The 17,108-nt window shown below is 36.4% G+C and overlaps 1 long non-coding RNA gene across 1 annotated transcript in view; it reads left to right on the top strand.

Annotated features, from left to right (window-relative positions):
* The first annotated feature begins 211 nt into the window (after positions 1-211).
* The window catches only part of LOC131424926 (uncharacterized), a 43,623-nt gene continuing 26,726 nt past the window's right edge, over positions 212-17,108 (top strand). Inside the window, exon 1 of the long non-coding RNA XR_009228581.1 lies at positions 212-1,637. This is a non-coding gene — a long non-coding RNA (uncharacterized LOC131424926). The remainder of the gene's footprint in view (positions 1,638-17,108) is intronic.

The raw sequence follows: 17,108 nt of genomic DNA, 5'->3' as shown, positions 1-17,108 counted from the left end.
CCTAGAAGAACAAAATTTGGGGGGCAAAGTGCAACTGGAGTACTGATCATTCCTGCCAAATATCAACAAGATCGGGTGAAGAAATATTTGCTGAGATTTCAGTAAACTCAAAGTTCAGGGGAAGCTGGGAAAATGCTATCAAATATTTTTTTTTTTTTCCCAGCCTCTGCTTCAAACTACTTCAAGAGGGAACAAAGCATAGAGATCACACTGAGAACTAATTTAGTGTGTCAAGTTTCAAGCAGCTAGCACAAATTATAACTGATTTGGAGTTCCAACTGAATCTGTCCCGATAGGGAAAATTAAGTGAAACCTAAAAATTCAAACTGTTCCTGCAAATGAATGCTTCAACCTAGAAGAATAAAATTTGGAGGGCCAAGTGCGACTGAAGTACTGATCATTACCACCAACTATCACCAAGATTGGGTGAAAAAATATTTGCTGGGATTTCAGTAAACTCGAGTTCTGTGGAAGCTTGGCAAATGCTTTCAAATGAAAGTATTCTTTCCTTTCAACTACTTAGGCCTACTTCAAAAGGTAACAAATCTGAGATAGTGAACTGAGAACTAATTGAGTGTGTCAAGTTTCAAGCAGCTAGCACAAACTGTGTTTGATTTAGAGTTCCAACTGCATCTATGCCTATCAGGGGAAACAAAGTGAAATCTAAAAATTCAATGTGTTCCTGCAAATGAACACCTCAATGTAGGAGTATGAAATTTGTACTTCTACAAATGTCAAGTTTCAAGCAGCTAGTACAAACCGTGTTTGGTTTAGAGTTTCAACTGCATTTATTCTTATAGGGGAAAACAAAGTGAAATCTAAAAATTCAAAGTGTCCGTGCAAACGAATGCTTCAACCTAGAAGAACAAAATTTGGAGGGCCAAGTTCAACTGAAGTACTGATCATTCCTGCCAAGTATCAACAAGTTCATTTGAAAAAATAGTTGCTGAGATTTTAGTAAACTTGGAGTTCTGTGGAAGCTTGAAAAACGCTTTCAAATGAAAGTATTTTTTCTCAACCTCTGCTTCAGGCTACTTCAAGAGGAAACAGAGCATAGAGAGTGCATTGAGATCTAATGAGTGTGTCAAGTTTCAAGCAGCTAGCACAAACCGTGTTTGATTTAGAGTTCCAAATGAGTGTATATTTATGGGGAAAATGAAATGAAACTAAAAATTCAAACTGTTCCTGCAAACGACCGGTTCAGCCTAGAAGAACAAAATTTGGGAGGCAAAATGCCACTGCAATACCAATTATTCCTGCCAAGTATCAAACAGATTGGGTGACAAAATATTTGAGATTTCAGTAAACTTGTAGTTCTGTGAAAGCATTGCGAACACTTTCAAATAAAAGGGATTTTTCTTTGAATAATGAGTGCTTCTGCTTAGGGCTACTTCAAGAGGAAAGAAAGCATAGAGATCACACTGAGAACTAATTTAGTGTGTCAAGTTTCAAGCAGCTAGCACAAACCTTGTTTGATTTAGAGTTCCAATTGCATCTATCTGTATAGGGGATAACAAAGTGAAACCTAAAATTTCAAAATGTATCTGCAAAGGAACACTTCAACCTAGAAGAACGAAATTTGAGGGGCCAAGTGCAACTGGAGTTCTGATAATTCCTGCCAAGAATCAACAAATCAGGTAAAAAAATATTTGCTCACATATCAGTGAACTCGGAGTTCTGTGAAAGGTTGCCAAATGCTTTCAAATGAAAGTGTTTTTTCCTTGCCTCTCTTTAGAGCTACATTGAAAGGAACAAAGCATAAAAAGCACACTCTGAAGTAATTGAGAGGGTCAAGTTTCAAGCAGCTAGGACAAACCATGTTTTATTTATAATTCCAATTGCATCTATCCATATAGGAGGAAACAAAGTAAAACCTAAAAATTCAAAGGGTTGCAAATGAACAACTCACTCTAGAAGAACAAAATTTGGAGGGCCAATTGAGACTGGAGTGCTGATCATTCCTACAAAGAATCAATGGTATAGGGTGAAAAAAGTATTTGTTGAGATATCAGGGAACTCGGAGTTCTGTGTAAGGTTGACAAACACTTTCAAATGAAAGTGTGTTTTCAATGCCTCTGTTCAGAACTACATCAAAAGGGAACAAAGCATAGAAAGCACACTGATAACTAACCCTAACACTAACCCTAAACCTAACCCTAACCCTAACCCTAACCCTAACACAAACATTAACCCTAATAATAACCCTAAGACAAACACTAATGTTAACTCTAACACAAACTCTAACACTGAATCTAACCCTAAACCTAACACTAACCCAAAACCTAACACTAACCCTAAACCTAACACTAACCCTAACCCTAAAACTAACACAAACCCTAACCCTAATATAACTCCAACACTAACCCTAATCCCAACCCTAACCCTAACCCTAAAACTAATCCTAAATATAACCCTAACCCTAACCATAACACTGAACCTAATGCTTACTCTAAACCTCAACTTAACACTAACCCTAACTCTAACAAAAACCCTAACCCTAACCTAAACCTAACACTAAACCTAAACTGAACCAAAACCCTAAACCTAATCCTAAACCTAACCCTAACACTAACATTAATATTAACCATAACCCTAACCCTTACCCAGACACTAAGCCTAAAGCTAAACCTAACACTAACACTAAACCAAACACTAACACTTACCCTAATACTCACCCTAAACCTAACCCTAAACCTAACCCTAACACAAACCCTAAATGTAACACTAACCCTAAACCTAACTCTAACCCTAAACCAAACACTAACCCTAAACCTAACAATAAACCTAACCCTAACCCTTACACTAAACGTAACCCTACCACTAACACTAATTCTTACAATAAACCTAAACCTAACTCGAACACTAACACTAAACATAACATTAAACCTAACCCCAACCCTAACCCTAATCCTAACCATAACAATAAACATAAACCTAACCCTAAGTCTAACACTAATTCTAACCTTAACTCTAACACTAATCCTAACCCTAACCCTAACAATAACCTGAAACCTTACCCTAACACTAACATTAAAACTAATACTAAACTTAATCCTAAAAACAAGGCTAAACTTAACCCTAACCCTAACATAAACTCTTACCCTAACCAAAGCCTAACCCTAATACTAACCCTAAAACTAATCCTACCCATAACACTAATCCTAACCCTAACACTAACACTACCTTAACCCTTACCCTAACACTAACCCTAAAACTAATCCTACCTCTAACACTAACACTAACCCTAATGTTAACACTAAAAAAAACCCTAACCCTAAACGTAACATAAACTTTAACCCTAATCTAAACCTAACAATAACACTAAAACTCTCCCTAACACAAACACTACCCCTAAACATAACCCTAACCTGAAAACTAACAGTAACCAAACCCTAACCCTAATCCTAAACTTAAACCTAACCCTATTGCTAATCCTAACCATACCCCTACTCCTAACACTAACCCTAACCCTAACACAAACCCTAAACCTAATATTAAACCTAACCCTAATCTTAATCCTAACACTAACCCTAACTGTAAACATTTCCCTAACCCTAATCTTAACACAAAACCTAACCCTAAACCTAACCCTAAATCTAATCTTGACACTAATTCTAACCATAACCCTAAATCTACCATTAAACCTAAACATAACTTTAATCCTATCACAAACATTAACCCTAACCCCAAACCAAACACTAAACATATCCCTAATCATGACACAAACTGTAACCCTACCCCTACCCCTAACCCTAACCTAATCCTAACAGTAACCCTAAACCTAACGCTAACTTTAACCCTAAACTTGCCACAAACCCTAACCATAACCCTAACACTAACCTTAAAACTAACCTTAGCAATAATAATAACTCTACACCTAAACCTGACCTTAATTCTAACATTTAAACTAACCCTAATCCTAACCCTAACCCTAACACTAATCCAACCCTAACACTAACCCTAAGCCTAACCCTAACTCTAAACCTAACCCTAACCCTAAAAATAATTGTAACCCTAAACATACCACAAATCCTAAACCTAACACCAAACCTAACCCTAAAACTAACTTTAACCCTAAACCTAATCCTGTCTCAAACTCTAACCTTAACAGTAAACCTAAATTTAAAACTAATCCTAACCCTAAACCTAATCCTAATCATAACCATAAACCTAACACTAACCTTAACACTAATATTAATATTAACCATAACACTAACCCTAAATGTAACCCTAACACTAACCCTAACACTAACACTTACCCTAAACTTAACACTAACACTAACCTAAACACTAACCCTAATACTAAATCTAAACTAACCCTAACTATAATACTTACCCTGACACAAATCATAATCAACCGAACACTAACCCTAACCCTAAGCCTAATCCCAACACAAATCTTAACATTAACCCTAAACCTAACCCTAACACTAAAACTAACCCTAACCCTAATCTAACACTAACCCTAAACCTAAGTGTAAACATAACCCTAAACCTAACCCTAACACTAATACTAACCCTAACATTAACCCCTAACCCTAACCCTAACCTAAACCTAACACTAAATATAACATTAACCCTGAAAATAACCTTAACCCTAACACTAACACAAATTCTAACCTAACCCTAACCCTAACACTAATCATAATACTAACCCTAAGCCTAAACCTAAACCTAAACTTACACGTAATCCACACTATAACCCTAACCCTAACTCTAACCCTAACACAAATTATAAACCTAACACTCAACCTAAACCTAACACTAACTTTAACAATAGCCATAACCCTAACAGTAAAACTTACCCTAACTATAATCTTTTAACACTAACTCTAAACCTAAACCGAAACCTAAATCTAATGATGACACTAATTCTAACTGTAAAACTAAACATAACACTAACGCTAAACCCAAAACTAATGCTAAACCTAAACCTAAGGGTAACACTGAGCCTAACCCTAACCCTAACCCTAATAGAAAACGTAACTCTAACCCTATCACTAACCCTAACCCTAAAACTAAAACTAAACATAACCTTAAACCTAACACTAACCTTAATGCTAACCCTAATTCAAACACTAACCTTAACACTAACACTAACCATAATCCTGACCCTAACACTAACCCTAACTTTAACACTAACACTACCCATAATCCTGACCCTAAACCTAACGCTAATCCTAAACCTAATCCGAACCCAAACCATAAATCTAAACCTACACATAAACCTAACACTAACCCTAAAACTGAGCCTAAACATAACTTTGACTCTAACCCTAATCCTATCTATAAACCTAATCCTAATGCTAAACCTAACCCTAACCCTAACCGTAACCTAATATAACCCTAAAACTAACTCTAACGCTAACCTTAAACCTAACACTAAACCTAACCATAACCCTAACCCTAATCCTAAGAGTAATCCTAAACCTAACAATAACAATAAATCTAACCCTAACCCTCACACTAACACTAAACCTAAACCTAACCCTAATGCTAATCCTAATCCTAACAATAACCCTAACAGTAAACTAAACTTAAACCTTATCTAAACACAAACCCTTACCTTAACACTAACCTTAACCATAACATTACCCCTAACCTTAACCCTAACTGGAAACCTAATTCTAAACCTAACACTAATCCTAATCCTAACACTAAAACTAACCCTAACCCTAACACTATCCTAACCCTAATCCTGACCAAACCCTATCCCTAAAGTTAAGACAAACCCTAATCCAACACTAACCCTAACCCAAACCCTGACAATACACTAACCCTAAAGCAAAATATAAACATTAACATAACTCTAATCTTAACACTAACTCTAAACATAATTCTAACCCTAAACCTAAACCTAACCCTAATCCTAACTCTAACCCTAATCCTAAACACTACCCTAAAAAAACCCTAATGAGAAATGTAACAACTAACCCTAACATACACCTAACAGTAACCATAAACTTAACCCTAACCTTAATCCTAACCCTAACTCTAACACTAACCCTAACCCTAAATCTAACACTAAACTTAACCCTAAACTTAACCTTAACCCTAACCCAAACACTAACCCTAACCCTAATCCTAACCCTAATCCTAACTCTAATTCTAACATTAACTCTAAACCTAACACTAATCCTAATGCTAACCATAACCCTAACACTAACCCTAACCCTAACTCTAACACTCACCATAACCCTAACCCTAACCATAACCCTAAACCTCACCCTAAAATCAACCCTATCCCTAAGAGTTACTCTAACCTAACCTTAACACAAACTCTAATTTTAACACTAAACCTGACCCTAACCCTAACCCTTAACCTAAACCTACACCTAACTCTAACCCTAACCCTAACACTAAGCATAACCCTAACTTTAACTCTAACCCTAATCCTATTCATAACCCTAATCCTAACCCTAACCCTAACCCCGACTCTAAGCCTAACAAAACCATAACCCTAACGTAACCCTAACTCTTAACCTAACCCTAACCCTAACACTGAATCTAACCTTAATCCTAAAACTAATCTTAAAAATAACCATAACCCTAACACTAACCGTAACCCTAACACTAAACAAAACTCTAACACTAACCCTAATCCTAACCAGAAACCTAATTATAATCCTAACAATAACACTTAACCTAACCCTAATCCTAAACCTAACCCTAACCCTAACACTATCCCTAATTCTACCTGTAACACTGACAATAACCCTAACCTAAAGACAAAACCTAATTTAACCCTAACCCTAACCCTAAACCTAACACTAACCCTAACTCAAACCGTAAACATTACCCTAACCCTAATCCTAACACTAATTCTAACGGTAACTCTAAACCTAACACTCACCCTAAACCTAACACTAACCTAACTCTAACCCTAACCAAAACCCAACCCTAAACCTAACCCTAAGCTGAACCCTAAATCTAACCCTAACCCTAGCTCTCAACCTAACACTAAACCAAACCATAACCCAAAACCTAACCCTTACACTAACCCTAACTTTAACAGTAAACATTCAGTAAAACTAAATCTAAACATAATGCTAACCCTAACCTTAAACCTTACACTAACTTTAACCCTAATCCTATACCTAACACTATCCATAACCCTAAACTTAACATTAAACCTAACCCTACCCCTAACACTAGCCTAAAACCTATTCCTAACCCTAGTGTTAAGACTAACCCTATCCCTTACCCTAAACCTAACACTAAACAAAACCTTAACAATAAAAATAACCATAAACCTAACCCTAACACTTGCCCTAACTTTAACACTAACCCTAATCTTAACCTAAGTGTAACCCTAACACTAACACTAACCTTATACCTAACTGTAAACCTTAGAAAGCCTAACCCTAACCCTAACACAAACCCAAACGCTAACCAAAACCCTACCCTAACCCTAAATCTAACACTAATTTTAACACTATCCGTAAAACTAACCCTAATCCTAACCCTCACCCTAAAAGAAAACCTACCAATAACTTTTACCATAACGCTAAACCTAACTCTAAACAACAATAACCATAACACACTACCCACAATCCTGAACCTACCCCTAATCATAAGACTAACCCAAACCCTAACACTAACAGTAACCCTAACCCTAACTGTAAAACTAACCCTAAACCAAATCCTAAGTGTAACTTTAAATCTGGACCAGAACTTAACCCTAAACTAAATGCTAACCCTAAACTTAACCCTAACTCTAATAATAATTCTACACTGAAATCTAACCCAAACCCTAATCCTGACCACAACTTTAACACTAACCGTAAACTTATCCATAACCCTAAACCTAAATCTACCCCTAAAACAAACTCTAACCCTAACCCTAACCCTAACCATATAACTAACCCTAACTCTACCCGTAACACTAAGCCTAACCCTAACTCTAAACTTAACCCTAACCCTAACCCTAAAATAACCAAACCTAACCATAACCCTAACTTAACCAAAACCTAACACTAACCCTACCCCTAACTCTAAAACTAACCCTAAACCTAACCCTAAACTTAACCCTAACGCTAACTCTCAACTTATCCATAACCCTAATCCTAACCCTAACCCAAACACAAACCCTAACACAAACCTTAACTCTAACCTAACCCTAACACTAACTCTAACACTAAACCTAAGCATAACCCTAACCCTAAACCTAACAGTAAACCAAATTTTACCCTAACCCTAACACTATCCCTAACCCTAACCATAACACTACCCATAACCCTGGCACTAACACTAAACAAAACCCTAAACCTAACCCTAATCCTAATCCTAACCCTAAACCTGAACCCAACATAAACACAAACGCTAATTCTAACACTAACCCTAAACATAAACCTAACCCTAACACTAAGCCTAACACTAACCGTAAACATTACACTAAACCTAATTCTAACTCTCATTCTAACTGCAACTCTAGACCTAACACTAACAATAACCCTAACACAAACCATAACCCCAACACTACCCCAAAGCCTAACGTGAAACGTAAAACTCATCCTAACCCAAACCTATCCTTAAACCTAACTTTAACCCTAACACTAACCCTAACCCTAACTCTAACAGTAACCATAAGACTAACGAAACCTAAACTTAAATATAACACTAAACCTAACAATAATTCTAACACTACCCCAAACCCTAAACTTAACCCTAACCCTAAACCAAACCCTCACCCTAATCTAACCCTAACAATAAACCTTAAATTAAACTGACCCTAACACTATTCCTAACCCTAACCCTAATCCTAAACATAACACTAAACCTTACCCTTATCCTAACCCTAAACTTAAGACTAATGCTAACCCTAACACTAATCCCAATCCTAACCCTAACCCTAACCCTATACCTAAAACTATTTCTAACCCTAACCCTAACCGTAACCCTAACCTTAACCTAAAAATAACCCTAAAACTAAACCTAACACTAAACGTAACCCTAAATCTAACCCTAACTCTAACTCCTATTTTAACCCTAACACTAACACTAACCCTAATCCTAACCTTAAGCCTAACACTAACCCAAACTCTAAACTTAAACCTAACCCTAACAATAACCCTTACCCTACAACTATCCCTAACACTAACAATAACCCTAACCCAAAACCTAACACTAACACTAATTCTAACCCTAACCCTAACCTTAATTCTAACTATAAACCTACCCATAACTGTAAATCTAACACTAAACCTAACCCTAAATCTAACACTAACACTAATACTAACCTTAATGCAAACACTAACACTAACCCTAACCTTAACCCTAATCCTAACCGTAAGCCTAAACCTAAGACTAACCATAACAAAAACCCTAAACTTAACACAAACTCGAACCATAACCATAAACCTAACACTAACACTAACCCTAAGCCAAACATAACTCTACCCTAAGAGTTAACCTAACCCTAACTCTAACCCTAACCCTAATCCTAACAGTAAACCTAACCTTAACACTGACCCTAACACTTACCTTAATAAAAACCCTAATCCTAAAATTAACACTTACCCTAACCCTAATTTTAAACTTAACTGTAACCCTACCCTAACCCTAAACCTAATCCTAACACTAACCCTAACCAATAACCCTAACCCTAAACCTAACCTTAAACCCAAACCTAACACTAACCCTAACCCTAAACCTAATCCTTGAACTAATCCTAAAACTATCCATAACCCTAACCCTAACCATTATCTGAAAACTAACAAAAACTCTAACCCGAGCTTAAACCTAACCCTAACCCTAACACTAACACTAAACTTAACCCTAACTATAACCGTTACCCTAACACTAAACCCAACCCTAACCCTAAACCTAAATATAAAACTAACCCTAAACCTAACCCAAAACCTAACCATAAATCTAATATTTACAATAACACAAATGTAATTCTAAGCCTTACCCTAACAATAACCCTAACCCTAAACCTTGCCATAATACTCTCTCTCTTATCTTAAACCTAATCCTAAATGTATCCCTAATCCTAACCCTAACCCTAACCCTAACCTAACACTAACACTAAAACTAACCCTAACCCTAATCCGAAAGCTAACCCTAAACATAACGTTAAGCCTATCCATAACTCTAACCCTAGCCCTAAACATAACCCTAACACAAACCCTAATTTTAACCTAACCCTAACCCTAACTCTAATCCTAACTTTAAAGGTAAACCTAATGCAAACCATAATTCTAACACTAATGCTAAACCTATCCTTAACACTAATCCTAACCCTAGACCTAACAGAAACCTTAACACTAACCCTGAGCCTAACACTTACACTAACACAAACCATAATCATAAAAAGAACCCCAATACTAAACTTCACCCTAACTCTAAATTTAACCCTAAAACTAATCCTAACACTAAACCTAATATTAACCCTACCCTAAACCTAACTCTACCTCTAACTGTAACGTTAAATCTATCCCTAACCAAAACCCTAAAAACAAAACTAACCCTAACCTTAACCCTAATGCTAAACCTAACACTAACCCTAACCTTAACTATAACATTTACCCTAACACTAACGCTAACCCTAACCGTGACCATAAACCTATCACTAAATCTAAACCTCACCATAAGCCTAACACTAACCCTGAACTTAAACCTAACCATAACCATAACCCTAACACTAATCCTAACCCTAAATCTAAATATAACCCTAACCCTAACCATAACCCTAACACAAATCCTAACCCTAAACATAACCCTAATATTAACTCTAACCCTAACCCTAAACATAACCCTAATATTAACTCTAACCCTAAACCTAACACTAACCCTAACCCTAATCCTAACCTACTCCTAACCTACTCCTAACCATAACACTGACACTAACACTAACACAAACCCAAAACCTAACCAAAAATTAACACTATCCCTAACTTTAACCTTAACACTGACACTAATTCTAACACTAACACTAAGTCTAACAGTAACTCTGAACCTAATCCTAATAGTAACCCTAACCCTATCCCTGACGCTAACCCTTACCTAACACAAACCTAACTCTAACCCTAACCCTAAAACTAACCCTAATCCTAAACCTAACCCTATCCCTAAAACTAATCCTAAACCTAATCCTAATACTAACCCTAAACCTATCCCTAAACTTGACAATAATACTATCCCTAAAACTAAATCTAACACTAATCATAACACTAAACCTAATCTTAACCTGAACACTTACCCTAACCCTAACATAAAACATAAGCCTAACTCTAACACTAAACCTATCCCTAACCCTAACCTTATCCTTAACTTTAACTCTAACCCTAACCCTAAAACTAACAATAACCTAACACTAATTCTAAACCTAATCCTACCCCTAACCCTAACACTAACCATAACATAAAACATTACACTCACCTAACCCTAACCCTAAAACTAACCCTAACACTTTCCCTCACAATAATTCTAACTCTCAACCTACCCCAAATCCTAATCCTAACAGTAACCCTAACCCTAACCCAAACCTTAAAACCTATCCTTAAACACTAACACTTACCTTAATAAAAACCCTAATCCTAAAATTAACACTTACCCTAACCCTAATTTTAAACTTAACCCTAAGCACAAAAATAACCCTAACCCTAACCCTAAACCTAACACTGATCTTAACCCTAAACCTAACACTAACAATAACACTAACCCTAACCCAAACACTAAACCTAGACCTAACCAAACCCTAATGTTAACCCTAACACTAACCAGAACCCTAAACCTAACCCTAAAACTATTCTATACCCTGACACTAACCGTAATTATAACCATTACCCTAAACCTAACACTAAACCTAAACCTAACCTTAACCCTAACACTAACCCGACAACTAACCCTAACCCTGTCCCCAACCTAATCCTTACCCTTATTCTAAGTTTAAAACTAAACCTAACACTAATATTAACCTTATGCCTAACACTAAATCTAACCCTAACACTAACCATAAGCCTAACACAAACCCTAACCCTAACCATAACAATAACACTAAACTTAAACTTCACACTAATTCTAACCTTAACCCTAAGCCTAAATCTAACTCTAACCCTAAACATAACACTAACACTAACGCTAAGCCTAACCTTAATCCTAGTACTAAAACTAACACTAACACTAACCCCAAACCTAAAACTTACCATAAACCTAACACTAATTTGAACCCTGACCCTAACCCTAACCCCAACACTACCCCTAACCTAACCCTAACCCTAAAAGAAAAACTAACACTAACCCTAAACCTAATGCTAAACCTAACCAAAAACCTCACCTTCACACTTATTCTAACCCTAACTTTAATAATAACTATAACCCTAACCCTAAAATAAACCCTAATCTTAATCCAAACAAAAACCCTAATCCTAAGCCTAACCCTAACATAACTGTAACCCTAACTGTAACCCTAACACTAACCCTAACCCTACCGTAATTTTAAACTTAATCTAACTCTGACACAAAGCCTAAACTAAACCTAATTCTATCTATAACACTAAACAAAACACTAACCCTCACTGTTACACAAACATTAAACCTAACCTAACCCTAAACCTAAAACTAAACTTAAACCTAACCCAAACCATAACACTAAAACTATCCCTAACCCTCAACCTGAATCTAACTTTAACCCTAACCCTAAACCTAAACCTATCATTTACCCTAACCCTAAACCTAAACGTAACCCAAACCATAACACTAATCCTAACACTAAACCTAACCTTAACACTAAACCTAAAACTAACACTAATTCTAACCGTAACCCAAACCCTAAACCTAACACTAACACTAAAACTAACTCTAAACCTAATGCTAATCCTAACCCTAACCCTAACACAAACCCTATCCCTAACCAACTTCTAAACCTAAACCTAACCCTAACACTAAATCTAACTCTAACCCTAACCAGAAACCTAACCTAAACCTAACTTTAACACTAACCTAACCCTAACCATAACCCTAACCCTAACACTAAACCTAACCCTAACCCTAAACCTAATCCTATCCATAACCATAACCCTAACCCTAACCTTTACCCTAACAGAATCCTTAATTTTAACCTTATCCTAAACCTAACCCTAACACTAAACCTAACCATAAACATAACCCTAACACACGTACTAAACCCAACCCTAACCATGGCCTAAACCTAACACTAACCTTAACCCTAAACCTAACCCTAACACTAACATTAACTATAACCCTACCCCTAAAACTATCCCTAATCCTAACACTAACCATAACCCTAATGTTAACTCTAACTCTAACCCTAATACTAACACTAATTCTAAACCAAAACTTATCCTTAAACCTAACCCTAACACTAAACCTAACACTAAACCTAACCCTAACCCTAAACCTAACCCTTAGCCCTATCCCTAAATCTTATCCTGACACTAACCCTAATTTTAACCCTTCCTCTAACACTAACACTAATCCTAAACTTAACAGTAACCCTAACTCTAATCCAAACCATAAACCTAACACTAAAACTGGCCCTACCCCTTATACTAACACAAATTTTAAACGTAACACTAACCCTACCCCTAACCCTACCACTAACCTTCACCCTGATTCTAACCCTAAACATAACAGTAACCCTAACCCTTAACCTAACCTAACACTAACTCTAACACTAACCCTAAACCTAACACTAACCTTAAACTAACAATAAACCTAACAATAACACTAACCTGAACACTAAAACTAACCCTAAGAATAACACTTACCCTAAACTTAACACTAACCTTAAACCTAACCCTGACATTAAAACTAACCCTAATCCTAACACACACCATAATCTTTTCCCTAACCCTAACCCTAAAAGAAACACTAAACATAAGCCTAAACCTAAAGCTAAATGTAACCCTAACCTAACACTAACCCTAAACCTAACACTAACCCTAACCATAATTCTAAACCTAACCAAACCCTAACCATAAGCCTAACACTAATCCTAACCCTAACACTAAAACTAAACTTAACACTTAGTCTAACACAAACCCTACCCTAAGTATAACCCTAATCCTATCCATAACACTAAACCTAACACTTACCCTCACTCTAACACAAACCTCTACTCGAACTTTACCGTAACTCTAACCCTAACCCTAAACCTAACACAAATCCTAACCCTAACCATAACCCTAACCTAATACTAGACATAAACCTAACACTAACCCTAACACTAACCTTAACCCTAAATCTACCCCTAATGTTAACACTAACCCTAAACCTAAACCTAAACCTAACTATAACACTAACACTAAACCTAACATTAAACCTAAGACTAAACCTAAACCTAACCCTATCAGTAACACAACCCTAATTCTAAATCTAACTTTACCTTAACCCTAACCCTAACTTTGACAAAAACCTTAAGCCTAAAGCTAACAATAATCCTAACCCTAAGCCTAAACTTACACTAACACTAACCATAACTCTAACCATTACCCTAAAACTAAACCTAACTTAACACTAACCTAAAACTAACACTAATTCTAACTGTAAACCACACCATAACCCTAATCTTAACACTAACAATAACCCTAAACCTAAACCTAATCATAACCCTAACCATAACACAAAATGTAACCCTAACCTAACCTTAAACCTAACCCTAACCCTAATATTTACCCTAATCATAGCTCTAAATATAACCCTAACCATAACAATAACATCAACCCTAACATTAACCATAATCCTAACCCTGAAACTAACACTAACCCTAACCCTATAAGAAACACTAATTGAAATATAACCTGTACCTAACCCTAACACTAACCCTAATGCTAACCATAAACCCAACCCTAATCCTAACACTAACAACAACCGTAACACTAAACATAATCCTAACCCTAAATCTAACAAAAGCCTAACCCTAACACTAACACTAATTGACACCTAACCTATACCTAAACCTGACCCTAACACTTACCCTAAACATATCTCTAACCCTAAACCTAAACTTAACCCCAACACTAACCCTAACACTAACTCTAAATCAAACCCTACACTAATCCTAACACTAACCTAATTGTGATCCTAAGCCTAAACCTAACCCTAAATTTAACCCTATACCTAACCCTAAACCTAACAACACTAACCTGAATACTAAACCTAACCCTAAAACTAACACTTACCCTAACCCTAACACTGAACTTAATCCTAACCCAAACACTAAACCTAACCCTAATTTGAACACACAACTTAACCCTTACTTTAACCCTAACCCTAAAATAAAACTAACCCAAAACCTAACCCTAAGCCTAAAAATAACCCTAACAATAACACTACCACTAACCATAAACCTAACCCTAATCTTAATCTTATCCACAACCCTAAACCTAACACTAACTTTAACACAAACCTAACACTAAACCTAACCCTAAACTAAATCTGAGCCTAAACCTATCCCTAATCCTGACACTAACCCTAACACTAAGCATACTTCTAATACTAAACCTAAACTTAATCTAACCCTAACACTAACACTAATGCTAAACCTAACCTTATCCCTAACTCTAACCCTAAAACTAACCCAAACACTAACCCTTACCCTAAACTTAAACCGAATCCTAAACCTAAATCTAACCCTAATCCTATCCACAACACGAACCCTATCTCTAACCCTCACCCTAACAAAGAATCGAACCCTAACCTATCCCTAACCCTAACCATAACACTAACACAAACCTTTACCTTAACCATAACTCTATCCCTAATACTAAACCTAACCATTACCTAACTTACACTCTAACCATAAATCTAACACTAAGTGTAACATTAAACCTAAAAATAACCTATAAACTAACCCAAACCTAACTCTAACTGTAAGGTTATGTCTAACACTAACCCTAACCCTAAAACTAGCCCTAAAGCTAACACTAACCCTAACCCTAACACTAACACTAAGCCTAACCCTATCACTAACATTAATTTTTACCCAACTCAAATCCTAATCATAACCCTAACCCTAACACTAACCCAAACCCTCACCCTAACACTAACATTAACACTAAAGCTAACCCTAATCCTAACCCTAAACTAACACTAACCCTAACACTAACCCAAACCCTACACCTTTACTAACCCTAACCCTAATACTAACCCTAACCCTAAACCTAACCCTAAAACTAACCCTAAACTAACACTAACCCTAACCCTAACTCTAACCCTAATACTACCCCTAAACCTAACTGTAACGCCAACACTAACACTAACCCTAACTCTAAACTTAACACGAACACTAATATAACATTAACCTTAACCCTAACACTAACCCTAAGCCTAACCCTAACCCTAACACTATCTCTAAACATAACACTAACCCAGAACCTAAACCTAACCCTATACCTAACCCAAAAACTAACCGTATTCCAAATCCTAACAGAAACTCTAACCCTAACTCTGACCCTAACCCTTAGCCTAACACAAATCCTAACCCTAAACTTAACACTAAACCTAACCCTAAACCTATCACTAAACCTAACCCTAAAACTAATGTTAACACTAAACCAAACCCTAACCCTTACCCTAATTCTAACACCAATCTTAACCCTAACCCTAATCCTAACCCTAACCCTAACAATAACATAAACCCTAACCCTAATCCTGTCACTAACCCTAACACTAAACCCAACCCTAACATAAATCTAACCATAACCCAAACCCTTACCTATTATTAACCCTAATGATAACACTAAACCTAACCCTAACCCTAATACTAACCCTAAGAGTAACCCTAATTCTAACACTAATTCTAACCCTAACACTAAACCTAAAAATGACTCTCACACTGACCCTAACTCTAAACCTTACCATAACCTGAAAACTAACTCTAAACCTAACCCTAAACCTAAACGTTATTCTAACCCTAACACTAATCCTAACACTTACCCTAATCCTAACACTAAATCTAACACTAAATCTAACCCTAACCCTAAACCTAACTGTAACCTGAAAAACGAACTCTAAACCTAACCTTAACCCTAACCCTAACCCTAACCCTTACCTTAATCCTAACATTAAACCTAACACTAACAAGAACCCTAACACTAACCTTAACCATAACCCTAAACCTAATGCTAACAATAACCCTATTT

The sequence above is a fragment of the Marmota monax genome, unplaced genomic scaffold (assembly GCF_021218885.2).
Source record: "Marmota monax isolate L192 unplaced genomic scaffold, Marmota_monax_Labrador192_F-V1.1 WCK01_AAM20220418_F8-fsc01293, whole genome shotgun sequence".
Classification (NCBI taxonomy): Eukaryota; Metazoa; Chordata; class Mammalia; order Rodentia; family Sciuridae; genus Marmota; species Marmota monax.
Note: the sequence above shows the minus strand (reverse complement) of the source record. Positions and strands in the feature narration are given on the sequence as shown.